We start from the raw sequence: 13,646 nt of genomic DNA, 5'->3' as shown, positions 1-13,646 counted from the left end.
ACTGGAGGCTATGCGAATACTGCCATCAAGCTGTAGTTCCCAGCCTGGGCAGAAATAATCCTGAGAGAAAGCAGGTGTTCTTGAATACTTCAATTTCTTCCTTCCCTCCCATTCAAACAAATGAGCAGAGTTTCCTCTTAGGCCTTAAGCACTCTTGTAAGTTATTATTCTCGAGTGGGTAGAAAATACAAAACTAGGCAGAAGGGCTAAGTGCATTAAGAGTTGTGCAGTGCTCAGTGTCTTCTCTCTGTGTGTAGACTAGCCAGAGAGGAGACAGGTCTGCTCAGGAGCAAGGGCAGTAAGCTTTGATGTATAACCAAAGACTTGAACACAGAGTAGTAATACAGGATGGGACATGCAGAACTTGTCATGATGTGCATGTTTTGGGTTCACTCATGCACTGTAAGGTAGGTGATGACTGGGTCAGGCACTGGCCTGCTGCCTGGAAGGTCTGAGCTCAGAGGCACTGAGGTGCTTGGTACCTAGGTATTACCAAGGTAAGAACAGGAGGCAGAGAACAGCCTGTGGATTAACAAAGTCATGCTACAGGACACGTGGTGACAGAGTCCTAGAAATCGCTTTGGATTCAATAAGCAGTAATTGCCTAAAGCTTTAACTTGTCTTCTATAAGACAGCTTTATGTAAAGGTGCTGACCTGGCTAGGTGGCTAATTTTTGTGTATGAATGCTAAACAGTTCCATTTACTCTTTCCAGGGATTATAGGATAACTGGGTTACCTGCTGCAATGGAATGTTTAAAGAGCCTTCTTGGAAACTTTCTTTTAAAAAAGAATTGTAGGAATCTCTAAAACACGCAATGCCAAAATCCCTGCAAACTGGCTTTGGCACAGATCAGATCTGTGTGTGCCGCTTCTCGAATGGCGGAGAGTCTGCAGTGCAGCTTGTGCTGATAACCCTAACTGAAGTGCCAGGCTTGATCCTTTGGCAGGGCTGTGCTTGGCTCCACACTGGCTGTGTTGTCCCACAGCTGCTGGCAAAGTCCCTAAGACACAAGCTGCAGACTGCTCCTTATCTCCCAAGAATTAATATTACAGGAGGACTGAGGGCAATTATGCCACAGACCTCTGGTCTTGCAGAGGATTAAATGCCAAGTTCAACACCAGCAGTAACACTACTTGTCTGGGAAACATGGAGTGATTTAGCTCTTATCTTCAGGCTCCCCAGACCAGCATGCTACAGCAGCTCAAAGGGAGTTTCTGTGCCCTGGGTGCTGTCACATTTCTAGTTTACCCTGGTTTAATCTTTCAATTTATACCTATAACTCCAACAGGCACAGAAGCACCTGAAGGGTTGGAACTATGAGGTTATTTCCCAAAGCCTACTTAGCTGGTTGCCATTCAGGAATTAGAATAAATTACCATGTAATCACAAGTGAGATGCAGGCTTGGCATTGTCTTCTGGAATTCCCGTGTTCTAGTTCAAAATGTTTCCTTCTCCGAGATCCTGTCACTGTGGAAGCTGTGAGAATACTTATAGTTAATATCCTTTGAGTCCTGCATGAGCCAGAAAGAGGGAAGGAAGTATCCAGTCTCTACATTTACACATTACTGGTACTGTAGGCAAGCCTGCCAATACTCTCGTCAATAGTCTCAACCTGTTTCAGAGCACTGCTATTTCTCTTTGCTGCTTAAACTGGGACTGTGGCCCAAACCAAACTCACATACTTTGCCACCAAGGCTTATTGGAACTGCCTGCATAAGTGGCACCCAACCTAGGACTGTATTTTGTACCTAATGTTGGCCAGCAGCAGATGTTTAAGGGATTGTATGTGTCAGTTTGTACTGAACAAGTTTTAATAGCCTTTCCTTTTGGGGAAATTTGTTCTTGGCCCATTTAAATTAATTACTTGCATTACTATTATCACCATTAAAAACAGAAGTACAAGTACTTAGTCCTTCAGGTGTTACACAAACCCTATGCACTATCCTGTTGTGATTATTTTTTTTCCTAAAGCATGAGAGTTTATATCCCTAACTTAAAAAAATATATTTAATGTAACCAGCCTTCATCTTCCATATAAATGCTTAATCCCCTATTTAATCCAACTAAGCTCTAAGCCTCAGTATTTTTCTGGCAATAAGAACCAATATAATTTTATTCTCCATAGCACATAATTTCTTTTTATGGTTCCTGAATTAATTGCCTTTTTTTTTTTTCATTGAATCCCATCTGTCCTTGTGTTCTCAGCTACGAGAGGAAATAAGGGGCCTGGCTTTATATTCTCTGTTGTCCATCACTCTAGAGATAATCCCTTTTTAAACCGTGGCTTCTCTGTCTCTCTTCAAGCCAAACTGCTTAGGTATCTGATAACCTGATGACTGCCTCTTCATGTCTTCTCTTTCTGCTGTACCTTTTAAGCTTTGGTAACCAGAACTGAATGCAGTTTGCCAGGGGAGGCTGTGCCATCTGCTGATTATTTTCAGTGTCATTTTGTATACTAGGTAATGCTGTAAGTGATTTTAGTGCTGTATGTGTACTATGTATGTATGCTGGAGCTAGCTCTAAACTTGCTAGTGTGGTGTTGGTAGCAGCCTACCTACAACGCGATGAAAACCTGCTAAGGTTAATTCTCCCTGGGTCTTGGGCAGCGGCTGAGCTCAGAGCAGTTGCCGTGGGTGTGGCTGGGGAGAGTAATGCAGCTCTGGGCAGGAAGCACATGAACGTAGAGCTTTGCCTTGGCTGACATACCTGTAGGGGTGACACAGTCCTTCTATACAGCATTAGTTCATTGGATAAGGCTAATGCATATACACTATTTCCAGGAGCTGAGAGCTCAGGCACTACTGCTGGTGGTTGCACTATGGCACATGGATGCTATGAGACGGCTTCCTACAGCACTGTGGCACATGCTAGTTATGTGAGAAAGGGAATGTCACTATGACTGGCTGGGAGCATTGGCAGGAGTAGAAACACGGCTACTATTAGTGCTATTAGTGCTCCAGGTATACTTCTTTGAGGAACACCCAGCGCTGGTGTCTTCGGGACTTGCAGTGCCTGCACTGCTACCTTTAGCAGCCCTGTCTTGACTCCAGTCCAGGCTTTGGCCCTCTGAAGCTGGATTAAAGAGTTATCCCTTTTCTGTAACTGAACACTGTTCTGATGGTTTATACAATGTTTATATGATGGTTTATATGATGTTCTATGCTGTAATTAATCAGGCAGCTGTTTATTAACTTGGGCAAAATGTCAATTACCCTTGTAATCCATGTACGCAGAGAATAACAGGTCAGTTTCTCAAAGGTATTAGTGGAGGCATTGGTGAGGAACAGGGAACACAGATATTTGCTATCTTAAGGGTAGGAGAGGTGGGCCTGCCTTTTGTCTGTCTGCTTTTCTCTATGAAGTCAATATCCTGAAGTTTTTTCACCCCCCAAAAAGCTGCAGTGACCCATCAACCACTTCAAGATAGATTTTTATGTGTATATTCAGCAATGAGATGAAAGCTTTTGAGAGATGAATTGTGCTGTGGTATTTAACACCATTTTGACAGGTTCACTGGGAGTTTCTTGCAGCTGAAGGGAACAGAATGGCCTCTGGTGGTAACCAGCTTGGGACCACTTCTTGTGGAACGGGGCACTGTGACCCAGACAGACCAATGCACATCTCTCAGGCTGTGTATTTACTTGTCTAGAAAAGTATTTAATTTCCTGCATCAAGAAGAAAATCTCACTTGTGTAGCAGTCCACTAAGTTCTGTTAAAATCCCTTTCTTCTAACCAGGGGCTGAGTGCCCCTGACATCAGTCAAGTGCCAAAACTTTCACGTCCCCTGGATCAACACTAATGGCTCACAAGGTATGCTAATAAATGGATTATACTGTGACTGTGTGAGGCTCTGTCTTATTTTTAATCAAGGGCAGGTTTGGGGATGTTTTTCCAGCACTGAATTAAGCTAATTAAATTTCTCTATTAATGTTATTTTTAGAGCAGATTTAACATGCTAAAGCATGTTACAAAGCCAGCATCATGTTAGCTACTGTTACAGTGAAATGCAACCATTCTTCAAATGCCATATTTTTTGCTATTTGGAACAGGTAAGAGGTACCTGCAGGTCAACTCCCTGCACTTAACAGGATTTAATACATCAGCTTTATAATTTGTTGTTGTCGGTGATCTTTCTATACTACCTGTGAACAGACTTGTTCAGAATGATTTAGTCTCCTTTCAGTCTAGGAGTCATGTGTCACCACTCTAAGAATCAAAGCCAGCCTTGGAAAAGTGGAAGTGGGAGGAAGGAAATGCAGTTTGAATGAGCCACTGAGGCAAGAACACTGTTTGACTATTCACTGCTGCTCCCTGCTGCTGAAATCTGCAGTGCTGTACAAAAAGTCCGTTTTGAAACACAGTCTAGCTCCTTGCAAAGTCGCTGCTGCTGCACTGACGTTCCCAAGTTATTAGGGTTACACTGAGGTTTGGTGTAGCTGATACCTGCAGAGTGCAAGTATTATAGTATATAACTTTTTGTATGTAGTGACTCCAGCCTGCTGTTTGTAACTGACATGCACTTGCTGAAGAAAGGCCTGCTTGTGGTTAACACCTCCCTTACTTCACATCTGTAGGGTTTTCTACACCTACCTATGTTTCCCCTCTTGCTTGTACAAAGCTCAGAAGCAGACTGCAGGCACTTTAGACGGCCTTTCACGTGTCAGTGGGCACTGTTTCACTGAGTCAGTTCTGCAACGCTGTTCTGGAGTCACTGCCTGGGAAAGAAAGAAAGTCGAGACTGTGGTCAAGATTACAAGTCTGTCACGTCCTGTGTTTTGTATTAGAGCACTTGACCGCTGCCTTCATGTGGTGAAAAAGCTTGGGAGGAGTGTATGGCATGAGCTTACTTGTTTCATATTGCCAGCTGTAGGATAGCTGGCTTTGGATTTTGAAAATGAAATATGAATCAGGAGGAAACTGGGCTTTACTTCAAGCAGTTTTCTAACATGTATAGCTACCATATTTATTGGGATAGAGGAAGGCAGGCATTTGGGAATAACCCAATAGCATTAAAAAAAAATCTTACTTGGCCACAACTTCTTCTTTCTAATGGAGGAAAACAGTATATTGCTCAGACAGCCTTGGGTTGCTGGGCTTGGTGCTGTGCAACTCTAAACTGGCATGCATCTAGCACTGGCAGGACACTTCTATGAAATTGTGTTTATGTGTGAAAGTTAAAAGAGGAAGTAGTGCCAGCAAACTGGGTTTTTAAGTACATTGATGATCCAGCTGGAGTAATTCATGTCTAGAAAAACCCTTGGATTTAAGACATGCTGATGGAGGACAGGAGCAGGACAGGCATTCAAACAAACTGGTGAAAATCCGGTGCACCACTTGATCTCTCCCTCCTTGCTTTTCAAATCCCACACACACTTCCAGAAATAAAAGTCACTTTTCTCTGCACAGGTTTTCAAAACTAGCCTGTCTCTTGGAAGGAAGAAACAACTGCTCTGGATCAGGCTTTACCAAGCTGTGTTGGTCTAATGTCAGCTAAGCAAAAGGCCTTATTTCTCCCATCTGTTTAAATCTGTGCTGGCCTTCATACTGACATCAGGGCAGCTGTGCCTCAAAGGGCTGAGCTGGAAACAAGCGTAACTCAATGCTGGGCTCATGTTCAGTTGCTGCCCAACAGAAGAAACAAATGGGCAGGAATTAAAATTGCAGCAAATGAATCTTGCTGGGAAGCGTTTGCTGAGCACATTGTGACTCCCAGCCCGTGCCGGCCCTGGGGCTCAGAAGCCAGCAGCAGGTACCTGTCAAAGGCTTCCATGAGAAGAGGTGGCTTGCTGTCATGTTTGCCTGAAGTGCTAGCCTGGACTGTGGGCCCTCCTCACTGAGAATGTAGGGAGTGGGGTGAGATTTACTGTGGCAATGTAACTGGACAACTCCACTGAAACCACTTTGAAAGTTTATACTTCTCTGTTACCCTCTCCTCAAAAGTAGAACAAACCCCCTTCAAACAAGAACAACAACAAAAAACTCTTTGCAGTTTAACTAATCCACTCTGCTTAAACCTGAGCTGTATACAGAGAAGAAAATGTGCTTCCAAAGGTTAGTTCCTTCCTCACTCTTTTCCCCCTCCCTGCTTGCATGTACAGGCTTGCTGGAGACAGAATAGGATTACAACCTCTGATGTGGGATGGAGACCTGTTTAAGAGGAACAAGTGTACTACAGACTACTGAACACTCTGTGGTTTTTTTAGAACCAGTAACCAAACACCCTGGAGGAAAGCTCCTTTGCTTCATGTTTACCATGTCATTATCTCTAGCAAGACTAAGGAGAGATTCTGTGATTCAGCACAGCTATACTTACTGAGTATCAACAGAAACCCTTTTAACTCCTCAAATATGTCAACCACAGGTAGGTTGATTAAGACTTGAGAAATCTTTATTGTCCTACAAGGCTTTTCTTCACAGTTACACAGGTTTAAAATCTGTTTAAACTGCTGCAACTTTGTTGTTGACACTTAGGGGTGATGCACTGTTTGAATCGGATGCCCCTGTTCAGATAGGCAGGAGTGTCCACACATAAGAAGCCTGAAGAAATAAGCAAAGAGCTTGCCACTACACTACTAAATTCCTACTATTATTATATTTAACCATCATCAATAAATATAGGTTGCTAGATTCAACACTAAATATGATAATAGAATTATATAAATCTAATTTTTGTCCCCCAAGAAGACATGGGAAATTACCTTGGGAAATGCATTGAAATTTTGGATGGTAAGCTTTAAGGGACTTTGTCACAGTATTTTGCTGAAAATTAAGATCTACCTTAAAATGGTAATAGCCCTTGAGTCAGCTCACAAAGCAAACAGCTGTCAATACCATTAAGGGCTGGTCACCTATCTAGAGAGGAGAGCTGAAAATAGAATGGCTCATTTACTCTGCGAATCCATAAGCCTCCTAAAGGAGGAGGATCCTGTTCAAAAAGCTTGCCACCTGAATATATCACGCATATAAGATCCATAGGCAAAACAGAATGAGACAAATACTCTTTCTCTATAAATATCAAATAATCTTAAGGATCAACCGATTTGTTTTGCAGAGCACCCTGCAATAGGTCCTACTTGCTCATGTAAGTAGGTCTAATGAAAAAAAAAAAGGATAAAATCTTTTCTCCTTTGCTTCTTACAGCAACAGAGAAGTGACAGAGAGGAGTTATCTCTGTATCCAGCAGCCCAGATAGTTTTCAGTCACTGTGACATGCATAATATTTTGTTAGTGTCTCCTCTTTCTTACACAAAAGAGGACAGTGCATTTTCTTACATGGAGCACTGTTGTGTGGTTGTGGCAACCACTCTTCTTGTCAGAGAGAGCCTTATGCTGAATTGACAATTGAGTTGACAATTGAACCTCCCAGTGAATTCCGACAGCATTGACTGGATTTTTAAAATAAAAACCCTCACATCCCTAGCTCCAAAGTTAGATTATTTTTCTGAAGAAAGGCTCTGCAGAATACAAAGACTTTTTATTATCCATATAATATTGTACAGCATTGTTCCTGCACTTCAGAATCACCTTTTCTTAGCAACCTATTACTCCTGTATTTAAGTGCCAATGTATCTAATCTTTGTATTTTGAAAGATTTCAGTGCTGACAGGCAGCTATAATGCAGATTTTGCTGTGGCCAGTTTAATCTGGAGGAGCAGAAGCTTTGTGAGAGCAAATCAAGGTACCTCTGAGTTTGCTGGATTACTTCAGTTAGTCAAGATCTGCTAAGATATATTGCAAAATTGCGTATGCTGATCTTGACATGAATGAATGGACTTCCTATGTCTCCCTAACAGTGATCCTTTACTTAAACACCTGACTGTACCCTCAACAGCAAATGTGATTACCATTTTGGGTTACTAAAACTGTAGATTGATAGAGAAGGAATGCCACAGGTAGAAACATTCATTGATTTTTTTGGGGGGAAGACTGATAATAAGCCAAGGAACCTATGTTTTGCTTAATGCCTGCATCAAAAGGTGCTTCTCAGGGTATTTAGTAAGCTTTCATGTATACAACATTGCTAATTAAGGTAATACACTCTCTAGACAAACCGAGTTATCAGTTGGTGAATTTCCGCAAATGGGGTATCTGACCTGCTCTCTAGACAAAGGAGAGATAGATTACTGCTTTCACAATCTTTTCACCTCAGATGAGGAAATGTCCAAATGTGGTATCAATTGAGATAAAGAGGACTTGCAGTGTAACAGTTGTTTTTCTTTCTGCTCTGAGAAATGCAGAACATCTCTTTCCCTTTCCTTTTAGCTTGATGCTACTCCTTTAATTTATCTGTGAACTTGCAGTACATATTAGAGCCTGCCAGACTGTCAGCTTTGGTAATGGCAGAAGAGAGAACAAAGTGTGGAAAAAAAAACCCTCAAATGCTCCTGCAGGTTACTGTGAAAGAAAGAGGGAAATATACTTGTAACCTGTGAAATACAAGATGTCGGACTAAATATGCTCAGTTATCCTTGCAAGCTATGTTATCTATAAATGGCATCTTATGCTTTCTGAAGAGTAGCAGTTGTGTTCATACACGAGGTCTTAGCCATAATTATTGTCTCCTTTTTACAAATAATTCTAACAATTGTTGCAAAGTGTTCCTCTACTGACTCCATTTCCATGTATGTATGTAGGTACCTGTCACTTATCTCACAAACAGTAAATTCACTTTTGAATAAGGCTTTAATGTCAGGCATATATTCATACTCTGTAAGATTCCAAAAAGAGAACCATAATTTCAAAGTCTCCTGTGGGAAGGATTAGTCAAAGATCGGAAACCTCTCAATCTAAATGGAGGAAATTTGTTTTCCACAGCTTGTGATTCCTCAGGGCAGCTTTACTTTCAGCTTCCCAGTATGAGATTCTGGGAAAGCCCTGTCCATCCTGCACGGCCACTCATCCAGTTAGAAGCAGAGCAAGGGGAAATGAGCTGTGTGATGTCCCTTCTTTTGTGCTAAAGCAGTATTTGCCCCATCAGTCCCACAGGCCCAGAGTTTTTAAATAAGTAACAAGTTGGTTGTAATGTGTCTGGAGATGTTTAATATCTGTTATTAACAGTGATCAGTATATGGTGAAACAGTGGTCTTCTAGGAGGAACAGGAACTTAGGATACAAGAATTATCTGCATACTGTCATAGTGCCAAAGCACAAGAAAGTATTCTTCTGCACAGCCAATATATTACTTAGACAGAAAGCCATAAGTGTGCTTTAAAAATTTGCCTTTGCTTGTCATTTCTGAGTGCATTACTGCATGTGAGAAGACAATTAAATCATTTCCGTGTCAGAATGTAGCGAACAGCTGGGTCCCACTGCATCAGCAGTGATAAAAATCTCCAGAGTGCTTTATTTTGTTACTGAGCCTGTGTTAGATTCAAGCCATAGCAAGGATGTTTTACTTCCCATGCGATCAGAAATAAAACCACACTGGGTATGACCTGTAGAGAACCACACGACTCACCAGTGAGAAGCAGCCCATTCTAGGGTACAATGCAGACGCTGATTTTTAGTCCCCAGCGAGAGCTTATGACAGGAAACAAATGTAAATGTTGCAGTTCTGCTCCAGGGTATGTGTGAGAGCTCGTATGTGTCTCATATGAAATGGTGCATTCTGAAGATTGTGTATAATGGAGGCAGAGGAATTTTGAACAGCAATTTCCTTTCTCTGAAATAAGAGAGAAAGGAAAAGGGAGGTGGGGTGGGAGGATTACATCCCCGTAAGGGAGAAAGCATCTTAGTGACATCCTCGTCATCTTTGCAGGATTTCTTCTTGAATTTCTTTCTTCCTAGTAGAGGACTGAAATTGACTGCTGGAATTGTCAGATACTATTTTTCATGGTCTCCTCAGCAGTGACTGTAGTTTTGTCTATTGGGAGATTCATGATGGAAAATATATGACTGTTTCATGCAATAAGTTGGCTGGAGGATGAGTGTTTATGAACTCCAGTGCCTTTCCAAGCCATAGCCCTGAGGACAAGGAGAAGAGTGTAATCACATCTGCACTCCCTCATGTTGGCCAGGGGAACAACACGCCCAAATCTTGTCTGCACAACGCAGAAGACACATTTTTTCAGTCTCTTGAAATGCATTTTAAGATAGAAGTGCAAATATTCACCCTGCTTCACTTGCCTCATTACTTTCAGCACCTCTTCCATTGCTTTCAGACTGGTTTCTGAGAAAGTAAAAGCCAGGTATCTTTCGAAATTTCTGCAACTTGTGGTATCCCAAAGCTGGAATGCGGGCTTCTCCAATTCAATGGAGAAGAATGCTCAAGACCCCTTATAATTTGAAGTGTGTCACTTTAGTAAATCTACTATTCCTCCTCTCCTCTGCCCTTTCCTAATGTAATAGTATTCTCTGCTGCATTCTGGTAGAAGCTTACAGTGCTGAGTTGCACATAATGTTGATAAAAGATACCAGTAAGTAGCACCAGGTTTATGCCATCACCATATTTGCCTGCCCATTTATGCCATTTCAAGTACCATAACATCTAGGTCAGGGTGCAGAATCTTGCTTATAATTATCTCTTCATTCCTTGGACTCAATGTGTTTAGTTCTTTATTCTGCTCTTCTTTCATCTCCTCTTCCCCCATCAAAAATGCACTTCAAAATGTCAGCTGTGTTTATTATTCTTTTAGACTCTTTCAATCTTCTAAATATTTCTTTCCTCACCAGGGAAACACTTTTCCTGCATGCAAAACCCTTCTTTCATGCAAAACTCATGTTTTTATACACAAAGTATTTGTGTATAAATATCACAAAGTATTATGATACCTTCATGTATAGCTGCTTTATCATGCAGCAGAGATTCTCTGCAATGCCCTTGACTCAGACTGCTATTGATATAACCTGCCAGAATTCCCATTATCTGGCAGATGCGCCTCTCTCTTAAATTACTGCTGGTGCTGTGCACTAACAGGTCACTTGGCAGTACAAATTTGATCCAGCTGGGTATCAGTGCAGGACAACTTTTCTGTTGGATTAGCCAAAGGTCAAACTTTTTGTTTGTTAGGTATTACACTGCAATTTGAGATAGACTTAATGCAAGTAACTTGGCAGAAGGTTAACAAAACCCCAAGTCTGGTAAATTTGTAGGTGAGTGGGAACTAGGGCTAAATCTACCTGAAAAAATAGAAGTGATAGTCCCAAACCTCAGATCACTGACAATGGGAAAGAGAACACATGGGCTAAGCAGTGAAGTACCAAGTGCAGAGAACGGTGTGGTGCCAGCTAGTGTTAAACTGATGAAGATCCTCCTTCAGACGTCTGTGGAGCGCCTTCTATCATTAGCAGAGTCACTCTGCATGAGCTCAGCACTGGTGTTTTTGAGGATATCAAGCATTGTGTCACTGTTATCTTTGTGGAACCAAGATCTAAACATTTTGACTTTGTAGAACTAAAGACAAAGCATTTTATTTGGTGCTCTAAATCCCCAGGCTCCATTAAGTATCATTCTCTGACCCTGCATGCTGTAGAAAGGGACTGAGCACAGTAATTACCTAATTGCCCAACTGTGTCGTTAGCGCACACAGTAATTACAACAACTAGTGTTAATTAATAGTATTGCTTGCTAGCTGAAAAACAGGTTCTAGACAATTCTATTTTCACCAAGGAAGAGCCTCTGAATTTCAGAGATCCCAATAATAGGCTCTGATACATATTTTTTTGTATAGCAGGTTATTGAAGATAGTATCACCCATCAGATATCAAGCCTTTCAATATATATGTGTGCACATGTATAAATGAACTCTTCCTGTGAAGTAAAATGTACACAGATAACCTGATGGCAAAAACTTCTGAGAAAAAGCACAAGACTACTCATGTTGGCTAAAAAATATTTCTTTATGTAAAAAGACATGAAGTGAATACTTTTCTTGTGTATCTATTACCTCAGACTCCTCCTCAAGAGGATCCCTGAAATTATTGTATACGTAGTTTTAGGACGGTAGCTTTGGAGAAGCAACACATCGTCAGCTAAAGTCTGGGAGAGAGATATGAGTGCTGCAGACTCTCCCTTTTTTCTTTACTGGTAGGAAAGCCACTGCCTGCCTTTGCTTGCGGTCCTGGCCCTTCCCAGAAGTTGCACTACACTAGGAGACACTGAAGGATTGGACATATGCACAAGTAAACACACCTCCTGCTGTTGGTGGACATTTTAGTAACGCACCTTTGTGTTCAAGATCTTAAACTGGTGAGCATTACATACCTAAGAACAAATCACGCAGTTTCCTTCGAGGTCCATCTCTTAAGACTCGCTGTGAGCACCATCAGCTCATTGCTGTCCTTCAGTACATCATTCTTTCTTCCCTAGCTCTTATTTATTTATTTATTTTTATTTTTCCCCATAATTCGCTGTTTGTCCTCTGTCCATCTGGGAAGGGAGCTGCTGTTCGGCTGATGCTTACTCAACTTACAGAGAAACCTTACTATTTGGTATTTTACCGGTCTACTCTCCCAATAAAGCAACAAACTACACCTCCAAAACAGAAGTACAGACAAAACTCAAACATACCACACCTCCTGCTTTCGGAGTCCATGGAATATGAAACCCTTACCTATTCTATGCAACTCCTTACATGACTGGCATGGGAGGTACTTTCTGGTTTTAATGTTGGGAGTTGTTGAGACTCCTGCAACTCCTATCTCTGCTGGAAAGCAAGGGTCTTTTCTGATCTGAGGAAAAGGATCATTGTGGCATTTTTGAGCAGGGCTTATTCTTGTATGAGGCACATTCTCCTCGTGGCTTATTTCCGTTGTGGTTTTTCCCCGTTATTTTTAAACGTTTCTGTCAAGTTCACTATTCCTTTCATCTGAATCAGATGACCACAGCAGCAACTCATTTGAGGCTATGTTCCGGGGTACATATCCACATTTTAGCACAACTCGCGCTCCCCGCTGCCTCGGGCAGTGCGTGCAGGCACAACAGACGAGCTTTTGCTCTACTACAGCCCTTTCAAAGCAGAACCGCCCCGCAGCCCCCTGCTCCAGCCTGTCCCCGGGTACACCCGCTTGTTACAGAGCGGCAGCCAGGCGCTAGCCGAGCACCACAGACTGTTCTGGCGGCGAGCCTAAGGGCTACTGGGCTTTTCCACAGCCAGTCCGCTCTTTCCTTGTTCTCTGAGCCGGAGGGACGCGCGGAGCTGGGCCTCGGCTCATCCCTCCCGGGTCACCGTACCCATGCCCGACCCACCCGCGGCACCACCGCCCCCCGCCGCTCCCGGCTATCCCACCATGCCCCGCGCGCCCGCCTGAGCTTGGCAGCGGAAGCCGGAAGCCCCGCGACGGAAGGAGGGCTCAGCTGGAGGAGGAGGGGGGGTGGCGCAGGTGAAGCTGGGAAGCGCGGAGCCATCTTGGTGCCCGCGCCGGGCAGAGATCTGCTGCTGCCGCCGCTGCCGCCGCCGCCGTCGCGCCAGGACAGCGAACCGCTCGTCGGGCCGGGCACGGGGGGGCGTCCGCGCGCGGGCCCCGCTGGCCATGGGCCCATAGACCCGCGGGGGCGCAACCGCGACGGGAGCGGCGGCAGCGGTGGCGACAGGCTGCCTGCTCCCCCCCGCCCCTACCCGCCAGCGACCAAGAGCCGGGCTTTCCCCGCCTGCCGCCGCCCGCGCCCCCATGAGGCCGGAGCCTCTGCCCGCCGCCCGCTGGCA

The sequence above is a fragment of the Pezoporus wallicus genome, unplaced genomic scaffold, assembly GCF_028554395.1.
Source record: "Pezoporus wallicus isolate ANWC-B61680 ecotype Strahan unplaced genomic scaffold, APGP_CSIRO_Pwel_v1 contig_1181, whole genome shotgun sequence".
NCBI lineage: Eukaryota > Metazoa > Chordata > Aves > Psittaciformes > Psittacidae > Pezoporus > Pezoporus wallicus.
The sequence above is the reverse complement of the archived record's forward strand: the minus strand, read 5'-3'. Positions refer to the sequence as shown.